The sequence below is a fragment of the Sciurus vulgaris genome (assembly GCF_902686455.1).
Source record: "Sciurus vulgaris genome assembly, chromosome: 7".
NCBI classification, from domain to species: domain Eukaryota; kingdom Metazoa; phylum Chordata; class Mammalia; order Rodentia; family Sciuridae; genus Sciurus; species Sciurus vulgaris.
Window position 1 is genome coordinate 50,106,816 of NC_136467.1, and position 14,135 is coordinate 50,120,950.

Sequence of the window (14,135 nt, forward strand, 5' to 3'; positions counted from 1 at the left end):
TTTGTGAAGCTTGGAAACTCTTAGGAATATTTGTAATTGAGACTTTTTTTTTCAAATAGTCTGGTATCAGAAGCATCTTAAAGCCTATTTGTAAAGCAGTGCTTTGGCATGCACCATGCCAACACACAACTTTCACAGCATGTTTATGAAGCTTCTTTTTTACCCACATATCAACAATAGGTAGAGTTTCACATAAAGGACACTCAGATAACCTTTAATTTCATATCAACAACAAATGCAGTTTTCAATATAATTATGTCTGAAATTGTACCTAGAACATACTTCTACTAAAATCTGTTGCTGATCAATTGGTTAGTTAATATTAAGGCTATTTCTGAACTCAGAATTCTAGCCCATTATTCTGTTTATCCTTATGCAAGTACACACTGTCTTTTGTGATGCAACTTTGTAGTATGTCTTGAATTTGGGAAATGCAAGTCTTCCAATGTGGCTCTTCCTTTTCAAGATTGCTTTGGCTATTCTGAATCCCTTGCATTTCTTTATGAATTTTAGGATTAGCTTGTCCATTTCTGCAGTCAGTAACAATCTTTATAGGAATTGTGTATGTAGAGAGAAATTGAGATTAATGTGTACACAGAGTTGATGAATACTGTCATTTTATCAAATGTAAAATCTGTAATCCATGAACATGTGGTAAGAAGAAAATGTCACTTTCAAAATATTGATAACTTAATTCCTGGGATCTGTGAATATGTTACCTTCCATGACAAAAGGTACTTTACAGATGTGATCAGATTATGAAGGTTGGAACAAGGAGAGTCTCCCAGATTATTCAGATGAACCCAATATAATCACTGGGATACTTAAAAGGGAAAGTGGGATCCAAGGAACTCAAGAAGGGAATGAGATGAAAGATGTGGGGAAAAGCAATGGAATTGAATTCTCCCTAGTAGTCTTAAAAAGGAAAGCAATTCTGCCAATTGATGAACTTCTGACTTCTAGAATGGCAAAATACTAAATGTCTGTCTTTTTAAGCCAGTATGTAATTTGTTACAGCAGGAAAATGAATCTAATGTAACATGAGATATCTTCCCATTATTTAGGTCTTTAATTTTTTTCCACGATATTTTATAATTATCAGTGTTACAAAGCTTGAACTTTTTTTGTTAAATCTATTTCTAAATTTATTTTGAAAATTTAACCAGAAAGCTCTTCTCTTGATTTCATCTTAGATCTTATTTTCATTGCCACTTTAAATATACATAAACTTGATATTCTGATATTGATCTTGTTTCTTGCAACCTCAGTTTTCTATATACAATATTATGTTTTCTGTGAATAAGACAATTTTATTTCTTCCATTACAATCTAGAAAGGTAGGCTTTTTCTTTCAGCCCTTGTTCTATAACCTAACAGGCAATCTGTCACTGTGCCCTAATATTTTCCTGCTTCCTGGAGAATACGTCACATGTAATAGAGAAGAGTGGAAATTCTACTCTAGTTGGAAAGAGTATATGATAGAGGTGTGGTTGGTTCACTATGTTAAAGTCTTCTATTAGCATACAAATCTGTTGCATCTTAAAATTGATTTATTGAAGTTTCCATCTCTGTTTCTGTCAGTTTCTGCTTCCAACATTTTTTACCCCTGTTGTTAGGAGCATATATGCTTAATATTACTGTATTCCTAATGGATTATCCTTTTTGACATTACAAAAATATCATTCATTGTCTCTAGTAACATGTTTTTTCTTAAAGTTTGATTACTATAGCTTAACCAGCTATCTTTTTGGTACCATTTGCATGGTATGTATTCTGCCATTTTAATTTCAAACTACTTTGTCTTTGAATTGAGTGTGTTACTTATAGGTGCATGTTGTGAGATGATTTTTAATGACATCTGCTAATTCCTCCCCCCCCATTGGAGTGTTTTTATAGTGTATTTACTGATAAATTGATTTATGTTTATCATTTTGCTATTTGTTTTCTGTTTTAAGTTTATTTTCTCTTTAATCCTTCACTAGTTCTGTATTTAAATAGGTATTTTCTAGTATATCACTTTAATTTCATGTATCTTTGACTTATTTTGGGGATTACAATAATTTAACTTTAAACAACATTGTTTAGATTAGCACTAACTTAATTTGAAAAATATACAAAAGTTTTCCTCCAATATAACCCCCTCTCTTTTTTGAGATTATTGTCATACAAATTGGGTCTTTATGCAGCATAATGCAAACACAGTTTTATAGATATTTATGTAGTTTTCCTTTTAGAAATAGGATAATAAAGTAACTGTAAACAAAACTAAATCCATTTTCTCTTTCATATTTACTTCTGAAGTTATGTTCACTGTTACTCTTTATTTTGGTCATGTGGATTTGTTTGACTATCTAGCATCATTTCATTTCAGTCTGAAGGATTTCCTTTAGTTTTGCCCATATGGCAGGTCTGCTCACAGTGATTTTGATATATTTGGGTCAGCTTCTTTTGTGAAGCTAATATTGCTGGATATAGAATTATGAGCTGACAATCTTTTTTCTTTCAATACTTTGAATTTTTGATCACTTCATGGATTCCAATGAGAAGTCAGCTTTCCAGCTTAGTGAGAAAACTTGTATTTGATGATTCACTTTTTTCTTGCTGCTTTCAAGATTCCCTATCTTTGTCTTTCAACAGTTTGTCTATGATGCATATGGATTTGATAGTCTCCTAGCTGGAGTTTCTTGAGGATTTTGGATGTGTAGATGAACATTTTAAATCATATTTTAAAATTTTTCAGCAAGCATTTCTTCAAATGTTCTTTCTGCTTTCTCTTTCCCATCTCAGATTAATCTTACAGGTTACACACTTGGTGGTTTCCTTGGTTCTCTAAATCTTCAAGCCCCTTTTTTTTTTTTTATCCCCAGTATCACACCTTTAGTTTATTGACCCACGTAAAAAAGAAAAATAATAATAATAATAATAGATCTTAAAAAGCCATAACAGTAAAAGAATATGCAAAAAAAAAAAGTATTTCTGCATCTAGATTTATTTTTTGCCTGTGGATAATTTTTCCAAAATTTTTCTCAAATTTTACTTCTAATGATATGAATGACTAAGGACCAGTTTAACAAATTACTTTTATGTATATATCGCACGGCTAGAATACAGCTGGAACACAGCTAGAAAATGTTAAAAAAGAAAAAAGGTTGTTCAGAAATGTCTATATTCATAGTGTAAACAGGAAACTTATATAAAAGGGGAGGGTCAGGAGCAGCATTTGTGGAATTGTAAAGCAGAATAAGGGTGAAAATGATATCTTAAAGATAGTATGAGTTTAGTGTATCCTAAAGGTTAGTATATCTTAAACATAATGAGCATATCTTTAAGATTAGAAAGTCAAAAATAATTAGTATATCTGTTATTAATCAACTATATTTGGTGAATTGAAATTCTATTAACTATTCAGTCGTTTAGCCAGTCTTCTCTTTACTTCTTCGAACATTTTTAAAACAGTTGATGTAAAGTCCAGTAAGTCAAGTGCCCAGGCCTTCTCAGGAATGAATCTACTGACTACATTTTTTTTTTCTTTATGTTTGGACTATAATTTACTGTTTCATTTAATTTATTAATTTTTTTTATGTTGAAATCTGGACACTTTGAGCAATATCACAGGCCTCCTCTCTGGGCTTTTTTTAGTTGTTTATTGTTATCGTTGTGATTATTGGTGATGTTTGTTTATTTAGTAATTTTCTATCTCATTCTGTAAAATCTTTATTTTTTCCATGTTGGTAACTCAAATCTTCCTCTTAGGTTAGCTCTATAGTCTCCTAATGTTGGACACACATTTTCTTAAATGTTATAACCATTAAGCCTCCCTCAGTTGTACAGGGTCTGGGTGTGTGCCTGTCATGGTGTACATTCAGTGCTGTGGTAGGCAGTTTGCTATGCCCTCTTAGTAGTCCTGATTGCAGCCTCAAAGCCGTCTCAGAGGAGACATGGAAACCTCCCCAGGTCTTCCTGGGCATGCACATAACCCTGCACATGCACATGAGCACATTCACGGGATATACTAAAGTCTTCCAAAGCTCCCAAATTCCCAATTTTTCCCTTTTGTATTTTGCTAGAATGATGTTAGCCTCAAGAGGTAACAGTACTGTGGAAAGCTGTGATGTTAAATGATTACCACTGATTTTTGACACAAGCCTTGTTACAGGGCAGCTTGCAGATAACAAGTTCTGAATCAAGTCAAATGAAGACAAGGCTTGAGAACTGAGCTTTTCAACAAACTGCCTGACAGATAAAACACCAACAACTCTGGGTAAATGGGATTTAGGGGGAGGCCCAGTCCTGCTCTCCGTCCTTCAGTAACTGCTATTGTGCTAGTTTTCACAATGAGGATAGTTGTGAGACTTGGTTTTCAATGTTTCCAAGGACATGTGAGAGTAGGATGGGAGCAGGGTAAGTTGAAACAACACTGATCTTTTTGTTTCATATCAAGATTCAGCCATTTTTCTTGAATAAAGATATTTTCATTATTTCTTTTCCAGAATAATATAAAAGTTGATCTTGACAATTTTTTCCAATGTTCTTGTTGATACCAGAGTACATTGGAGGTTCATACTACACCATTTCAAAAGTGATGCCTCAACCACTTTTTAAATATTAAGTAGAAAAAATCCTTTAAAAGTGTTTTCTAAATCCTTGTGTGACATCTGTAACTGGAAAGAATTATGATTTGTCATTAAATTGTAAATAAACAAAAATGAGGGATTAAAGATTCATGTAAAATATCCCAGAATATGGGGTAGCATGTGGATAGACTTGCTGTAAATATTTAAAAATTTAGATATTTTTATTTCATATTTTATTATTTTATAGTTTTTAAATTGACAAATAAAATTGAGTATATTCATCATGTACAACATGATGTTTCAAAGTATGAAATGGATGTGAAATAAGTAAATCTAGCTAATTCACATGACTTATCTCACAATAATCTTTTCTGTTGTTGTTTAGTGGGAACTCTTAATAGCCACTATTATATTTTTCAGGAATACAATATTTTAATGATAGTTGCCATGTTGAACAGGTACTTGTTTCTATTTTGTGATATTCAGAGACTTTCTGAGGTTTTTTCATTGGCAAAATCTCAATGTAAATGACATCATCTTCAAGAAGATTGAGGAAACAACAAAAACATTTTGAAAGGGAGCACTGGTTTATTCTTTTAGATTCTTTTAATATGTTCATAATGATACTAGATTGTACAGATGTGATAGCACAGGAATAGTTAGAAAGCAATGACACTTATTTTATCATGTACAACTAAAGTAACTTTCTACAACAAAATCAAGGTCATTTTTTTCCAATTTTCTCAAGCACACCTCCCAACACATTTTACTGTGCACACACTGATGTCAAAACTCTAGCATGCCATAATCTTGGAGTTCTTTTTATTCTTGGAAGTGTATTTTTAAATAGGTTAAACCATTAAGAAACATATGAACGGTACAATATATATGGCACTTTAAAGGAGCCTGAAGTTTACTTGTGGTGGTAAGCATAAAAATATTTTCAACTTGTGAGTTATTGAGAAGTGTACGAAGGAAATTTATAACATGGAGTATGGATGAATGAGTCATCAACAGGTGGTGGTAAACAGAGGCAATGGGTACAGCCTTAGATGTACATGGATATATTTGATGTGTTCCTGCCTGATTCTACTTAGCTCAGAGTTTTTCCCTTTAATTCACCTAAGTGTTTCTAGTGGAGGAAATTGTGTGCAGGAAAATGCAAGATTCATGTTATGTTCATTATTTCTTAATATATCCATCACTTTGGAACAAATTAGAGTTCTCAAAACAAGCATGGTTAAAGGAATCTGAGAAACTGTACATTAAAAAAAAAAAATGTCTGACTGCATACCCATCCAAGACAGATGCTCCAGTAAGGAAATTGAGCAACTAAATCCATCTTTTATAGTTGGCAGTCTAAGGGCTATCTGGGAAGTCATTTGAACTGACACAGTTAAGGTGGCATGAAAGTGTGATAGATCTGATAGAGAAGCTGAAAATGGGCTGCCTGAGGGGGCAACCACAATATTTGTAAGCCTCCTAGAGAAAGACACTTGCCCAGGACACTACAATAGCCATTCTTATACCACACCAAACCCCAGGTCAGAATGTAATGAAAGTCTCCTAAGCTCTGCTAAACACTCTTCCCGTGTGTTGAGGTAAAAAATACATGGCAACTTTTTAAGCTTTCTTAGAGAATAATTTAAGGAAAGCTGATTTTATTTTATGCCACCAGGCTGTCACACTAGTTAATATGTTCAGCTGTATATAAATTGCATAAAAATAGAATGAATTTTTAAAGGGTATTTAACTTTAAAGTAGCCATGATACTCTCATTTGCATAATTGCATCCTCAAAGATTCTATTCACAGAAGTAAATGGTATAAAAATTGACAAAAGCAGGTTACAAGCATTTTAAATCTTGCTTCCTTTTGCAAAAATATTTATTTTTAAGGTTTCAGCATGCACCTTAAGGATTGTATGTTTCTTTCTGTCCTAAGATAGACTTTATTGTATTATTAATCAGTCATGTCTGACTGGTAAATTCGAGTACTTTTTGTTATTGATATTTGGATAAAGGTACGAGATATTTCTTATATTCTGTTATTTCTATAGTCCTTGACATGAATAATTTTGAAGATTTATTCAATTCTAAAAGCTTGAATATCTGATCTTTTAAAGTGAGATTTCAAGCAAGTGCTATTTTGACTATATTTATTGCTATATATATATAGTAATAAAGTACAGAAAATATTCATACATTTCGTAATTACTAATTGTAATTAAAATATTTGTATATTTAATTGCTATTAAAATAATATATATTTAATTTGGTAGAGGTGAACTATTGCTATTTTTCAATATTTTACAGTGACTTTTGTACATTAAGTACATAGACAGCAAAACTTAATAGAGATTATAGCATGCTCATTATCTAGGATAGGAGAAATGTTTAAAAAAATACATAAACACCATGTTTAGATTTGAATGGTTTCTAAATCAAGATTATGCTGTTTCCTCCTATAAGTCCTTGGAATTTGAAGGAAGGAGGTAATTGCATGGTACTTCGTGTGAGAGGTTGCCAGATGTACCTGCCATTCAGTCTTTCTTTTCTTTACTAAACATCAAGCAGGGAGAAATATCCAAATTCTATTCTCTAATCATTACTGGGAGGTTTTCAGCCCAGGCATTAGGTTTGTAGGCAAAATTGCAGGTGCAGGCATTTTTTGGCTGTTTTGTCCCCCTCTGTAACCTGTGATTACAGCTGGCCTTGGACTTATTCCCTCATATTAGACTAGATTAAATTATACTATCAAATAGCCTAACAATGAACTCATAGATCTAGTATAATGGCACTATATTTCTTCACACGTCTTGAATGAGATTTGGATTTCCAACAGAAGTTTCCTTCTTAAAAACAAAATTTTACTTTGCCAGACTTTTTTCTTCAATTCATATCACATCAACCAATTTTTAGGATTTAATTTCATATTTTTAGTATCCATATCCTACTTTGGTAATCTTCAAATATGTTTTCTTAAAGAATTTCAAAGATCTTTTTTTGTCCATAACTTTGGAATTTTCAGATAATTTCAAAACTTCAAAATTTCACAATATTCATTGCCTTGCCTTAGAGTAAATCATTTTATTTTACCTAAAATTATTATTTCCACACAACTAATAAGGATTATAACAATGTGAAGCCCATCACCTTTGTTGACACAGAGATTTTGCTTCAAAAGTATTCAGTTTCTCTAATTCTGTGTTGATTTTTATTAATATAATAAGCCTATGGGACACATGAAATCATATTCAATTAAATTATCTAACAGGATATCATCATACTACAGTTTCTTGCAATTGCTCTGGCTTAATCATTCCACTTAAATGAGGAATGATTAAAACTTTACATGAGGGAAACTCAAAATAGATATAACATTCTAATATCATATTAAAGTCTTTGATGATACTTTCACTATTATATCAAGCTAATATTGGCAAATCTTTACAACAATAGAAACTTTTATCTGAAATCTTAAGTTTTATAGAAAATTATTAATTATGACTATTAGAAACTGCATGCTCACAGATATCCAAAAGTTTTGAAACAATGCTGATTTCATTTTATTTTAATGTTTGAATTGAAAAATAAATGATTTCTAAATCTTACATTTCAAGTTCCATTATCCATGTACTTTATCTACAAATATTCAGATTTCAGGGGTTTTCCCTGGAGCAAAACTTTTATTATTTCATAATTTATTTATTTCTATCAAATGTGTCTGATTGTTCCTTTCTTCCTAAATCAGGTTTGCATTCTCGAATTCTAGGTTTCTGTCGATTCCACCATTATTTTATTCATGTATTCACCACATATTTTAAAAAGTATTTATTTAATAGCTACTATGTACCAGGTAAAGATGATCGATGATAAAAATCAGCAAGGCTGAGTCACGAGTTTCAAGATGCTCAGAGGGGTAGGAACAGAGACATGTAAAGAGAAAATGAATATTACATATGATAATTGTTTAAATAGATATAAACACAACAAAATATGAAGTTCCCGAAATAATTATTTTGACCTGTGCCCTGTAGTATTGAGTTAGATATCTGCCAAGCAGTGGGGGAGGTGGATGAAATTACCACGAAGAGAAGGAAAACCACAAGCGAAGGTTTTATAGTGCACAACACGTTTCTTACCTGAAGGTTGATTACCATGACTGAAGAAGCTAGCTTAGGAAGATGGCGTAAGGGAAGCAGTTAGGAGACTGGAAAGATGCAAAGATAAGAGGAAGAGCCATTTGTTTCAGAGGTTCAGTGAGCCACAGAAGCTTTCAAGCAGAGAACTGCCTCCATGGATTTTTTTCTATAAATATCATAAAGGTAAAAGTAGTCTTAAACAAGCTGAAATATGATATTAGCAAGTTGGGAGTATAATCAGAAGTCTATTGCAATCATTTAAATAAGAAAATATCAAGAAAAGCTGACTAAAAGATCCAAGTAAAGATAGGAATAATAAGGAGACCTCAGAAACATCACAAAGGAGGTTGAGTTTGACTTGCAGCTCATCTGGAGATAAAGGGTGAAATTGAGTAGACTTGTAGGTTGCTTTCTAAGATCCTGGTTTCAGGATGAGAAGTAAATGGGGCATAAATAAAGAGAAGCAAGTTTAGACAGGAGGAAAAAAAATGAGTTTAGTGTATATGTTCGGTTTTAGGTGCATGACTGACATATATTTGCAGATATTCCATACAGAATTGGGCAAGTTAGTTAGAAATGAAGAGAAAATTGACTTAGTGATATTGCTTTGGAGTACTCAGAATATAAGCAATGAACTTAAACTTGACAGAAGATAACCAGGACAACCAAGGTTCAAAGGTTGCCAGGAAAGTTGTTTTGAGTCATTGATTGATTGATTGATTGTACCAGGGATTGAACTCAGGAGCACTCAACCACTGAGCCCCATCCCCAGCCCTATTTTGTACATTATTTAAAGACAGTGTCTCACTGTGTTGCTTAGTGCCTTGCCATTGCTGAGGCTGGCTTTGAATTCTTGGTTTTCCTATCCCAGCCTCCCCAGTCACGGATTACACCACATGCTCAGCCAGTCTTTTATTTTTTAAATGCCTGCATTTGAACATCTTTTTATGAGACATGCCCTTTTTAATTTCTCCCAGTCCTAACCAGTTACCATCCTATTAAACACTGCCTGCCCCACTCCCTTCTGCTCTTGCTCTGACCCTGAAAGTCACTTGATTTTTAAGATCTACAAGGAGGTAAAAATATAAATGTTTGAACTCCAAGAAACAGCAACATGGAAGTAGTGGACTGAAGGAGGCGATTATGGAAATGATAAAGGAAGAAGGATGTACAGCATAAGAAGACTCAAAATCACCCTGGTACTGTTCTGGGTTCCTCAACTGTTATTTCTCATTCTATTCTGAAAGAAAGAAGTTTCACACACACACACACACACACAAAGTGTCGAGAGATTTAAATGACTTCTTAAAAATCTCATTCTTCTTCTTAATGGCATGGATATTCTACCTCAGTTTAACACTAAATGATCAGTTTTTTGGGGAAATCGTAGGATAAAAATATTTGACATACCAAGAGTTTAGGATAGTTTTTCTACATTATGTTTGTTCCCATCTTCCTTCTTTTAGATATTTTAGAAAATATCTAGTTAAGATGCCTCACATGTAGACATGGCTAAACATATGTCTATTCTCTTCTTCATATATTATAATGTATTTGGACAAAATTAGTAATGTTAATGTGTGTAATGACACTCTCTACCCATTATGTGTATGTGTGTGTGTTTGTGATGTGTGTGTCTGTATGTATTTGTAAAAAGGAGGGAGAAATAAAAAGCAGGAAAGACTGGAGGAAAGAGATAGTCATTTGTTTATTCTTGAAAGACAGTTATGTTGATCTTTTACTAGCAAGTTAAAAAAAAAAAAACCTGTGAAGAACAGCATAGAGGGAGAATTAGCCCTATATGATATTAAAATATATTATGAGTAATTTGTAACAGAAATTCATTGTACTGAATAAAGAATAGATGCAAATTAACAAAACAGAATGAACAGCCCAGAAATGGAGCCAGTTAGAGGTAGGGATATAGTTTTTTTAAATTATTATTTTTCAATGGAAAAAACAATAATTAATAAATACACTGGAATTAATATATATCCACTTTGAAAAGTTATTTTCTTAAGTAGAGTATACTGACAAAAATGGTTACATAAACTTTAAAATTGGAATAAAAAGATACCATAAAGATTGCAAAACTGCAAATAAAATATGGTATCTCAGTACTATTTTTTTAAAATAATGAGATTAGTTGACTGCAATAAATTGCTTATATGAGTAAATAAGAAAAGGTCATATAATCTAAAAGATATTGGTCAAGAAAAAAATCAAAGGCAACTTATAATGAGGAAAAATATTGACAATATGATTAATTAAGAAAATATAAACTCAACTGATGAACCTTGTTATTCTGCCCAACACATAGTTACAATGAAAAAGACTGATGGCATGTATTAATCCTACATCTTGAGGAAATGACCAATCCTGTAAAGGCTTACTTAACTTTTGCTCCACTTTATTGCATGTCAAAACAATTTCTTTTTTCACAAATTGAAGGCTTCTGCAATGCTGTGTAGAGCAAGTCTAGTGGTGCCATATTTTTCACCAGGTCAAATAACCATTGGTATTTTTAAGCAATAAATGTATCTTTAAATATGCATGTCATCTTTAGACAATGCTATTGCACACTTAATAGAATACAGTGTGGTATAAACATAACTTTTTGAACAAAAAAATCTTGCTTTCTTTTGATATTAACCTTATTGCAGTGGTCTGGAACCAAACTCAAAATATCTCCAAGACATACCTATACTAATTTATTGGTGAAAGGTAAATTGTTTCAGTCATTCTGGAGATCATTTCAACAATGTTTGTTTTAATTTTAAATATGCATACAGTTAGATTCAATTTTAAGTTCTATGTACTTATTCTAAAAACAAATACTTGCACATGTGCATGGAGATAGGTATAAAATTACAACTGAAACATTGCAATACTGAAAATAAATCTCCATCACTCTGGATACAGTGAAAGAATGCCAGTGCCCAGAGGAAATACCCACAAGTTAAACAAAGTATAGATCTATGTGTTCTGACTCTGGAGTTCTTCCAGGCATGTGAAGAAGAAGGGAAAGGAGAAGTAGTGAGCTTGAAGTACTGATTCTGGAGAGACTCAGGGTTTAGTCATTACTGATTATTTTATATCAATATTTTTCATCTTGAGGTCCACAAATAAATTGGACAGACTCAGATGAGGATCTAGGATAGGACTCAGGAATCTGCATTTTTCCAAATATATTATTCTTTTTTACTCCAACTTTATTGAGGCATGTTTGACATGTCATCTTTCACCTATTTCAAGTGTACAATTCAATGATTTTTAGAAATTTTACCAACCTGTGCAACCATCACCATAAATCAGTTTTAGAGCATTTCCATCATTCCAATAAGTGTCCTCATGTCTTTTTTTACTATTAATCCCTGTTCCAACCCCTGCTCCAAGCAATCATTAATCTACTATCTGTCTCTATCAATTTGCCTTTTCTTGACATTTCATACAAATGGAATCATAATGCTTGTCTTGAACTTTAACATGCACAGGAATCACCAAGGCATCTTGTTAAAATGCAGTTCTTTTGGTCTACAGCAAGGCCTTCAAATTCACAGTTCTCACAACCTCTCAGATGAAGCTGACACTCCTGATCCACAGACCACAGCTTTCCTCTGAAGTCTCTGATTCCTACACATAGCCAATTTGAAGGACAGTTTCTGAATGCTTTTCTGTACCTTTCCAGTTTTTAATATTTAACATTTGTTCCTTACACTCATCATTTATTTTTACAAGTGAAATAGTTCATGGCATTATCTCATAATGGCAAACACTTTAGTGTAAAAACAGTAACTGAAATCTTCATTTGGTTCCTGAAACTTTTACAACTTCCCTGCACTTAATTGCTAAACATATATTGTCTTTTATTTTCTAGACCAAGTTTAGTCATAAAATATGAGCATTTTCTTGGATAACAGGAAAATAGCCATTTGCATGCAGATAAGAGTTTCAAGAAATAAAAAAAAAATATTTAAAAGAAGAAGCTGAATAAATTTCTGGAGCCTATCGGTAAAAATGAACCCCATGTAGACTGAGTTAGGACACAGGCTATCACTAATTCTTCCTAGTACAAATAAGTGACAAAAGTTGTTTGACTTATTTGCATCTTCCCTTGACAAATTTATTTTTAGTGCCTGCCCTTAAATTGTTTCTCCAACCCTATTAGCATCTGGATCAAGTTATTTATGCTTTCAATTTATAATTTCCATGTGTTTCCTAACATTAACTTTGGACAAAATTGGAGTATAAGGAATGTATCCTTAGCTATATTAATATTTAGTTTCTCTCTCAGTAATATCCTGTCATGAATATACAGGATAAAGAAATATAGAATAATATAGATGTAAAGAATAATATAGATGTCCAAAACACTGTTATCTTTATTGTGAACTTTCGGTGGAACAAATTAAAATTATGTATCATTCTAATAGGAGCCAATCAATATTATTATATTTGTACTTACCATAATCCCTTGTTCTTCTTTCTTGTCTTTTCAATACAATCAGTTCTTGAGTTTATGTGCTTATGAAAAACGAGAGGATGCTATGGTTTCAGTAATCTAAAACAAGAGTTGAATCGAAAGTAAAGTACTTGGTTTTGAATGCTTTAGAAAATTTTACTGTCTTTGTGTAGTTGGGCTTCCAAACTCCTGATGTTCAGCTCAGAGAAGAATCATGGCCATAAGGGGTTTCTGAGAATCATCAGAAAGAAGGAATATAAAATATATTTATATTTTCTATTACTTTTTGCCCCTTCAAGTATATCTTTTCTTATATTAATCACTACCCATTTTGTGCAACAGTAGACACTCTTTTGGTCTGAAAGCTTAAGATTTTACAATATAAGGAATTTATCATTTCTCTGTCTAATGACCTTATATTGAAATGTTTTTCCCAGATATTTCACCAGATATTATCAGTTCTACAAACATACCTGAGACAATAACTTTGAAAGCATAAAAACACTTTATATTTGAAGATGACCTTATTACTTATATGAGAGAACGCTAGAAACAACCTAAATATCAGATAATAAGAAAATGGTTACAAAATACATATTTACTTCATTAAATAATCCAAGTCTCCAAGTGCTTATGAAGAATTTCAACATGAGTTGTAATTAGTTATTTTAGTTAATTTTTTTCATGTTTCCAACAAATGTCTTTAGTATATTTGAGACACATATAATTAAAAAATGAAAATAAGTTTTAAAAGACATCATGCAAAATTATCATTGTTACACTATTGAAACAGCTTTAGTTCATTATAGCAAAAACTATGGAAAAGATCAGAAGGAATATTAGTAACTGAACAATTAATGTGTATCTTCAAACTTTCAGTATATTTATATACTCAGTTTTACAAAGGGAATTTTAAACATTTAAGAAATAGGTGAGGTTTAAAAATAATCTTACAA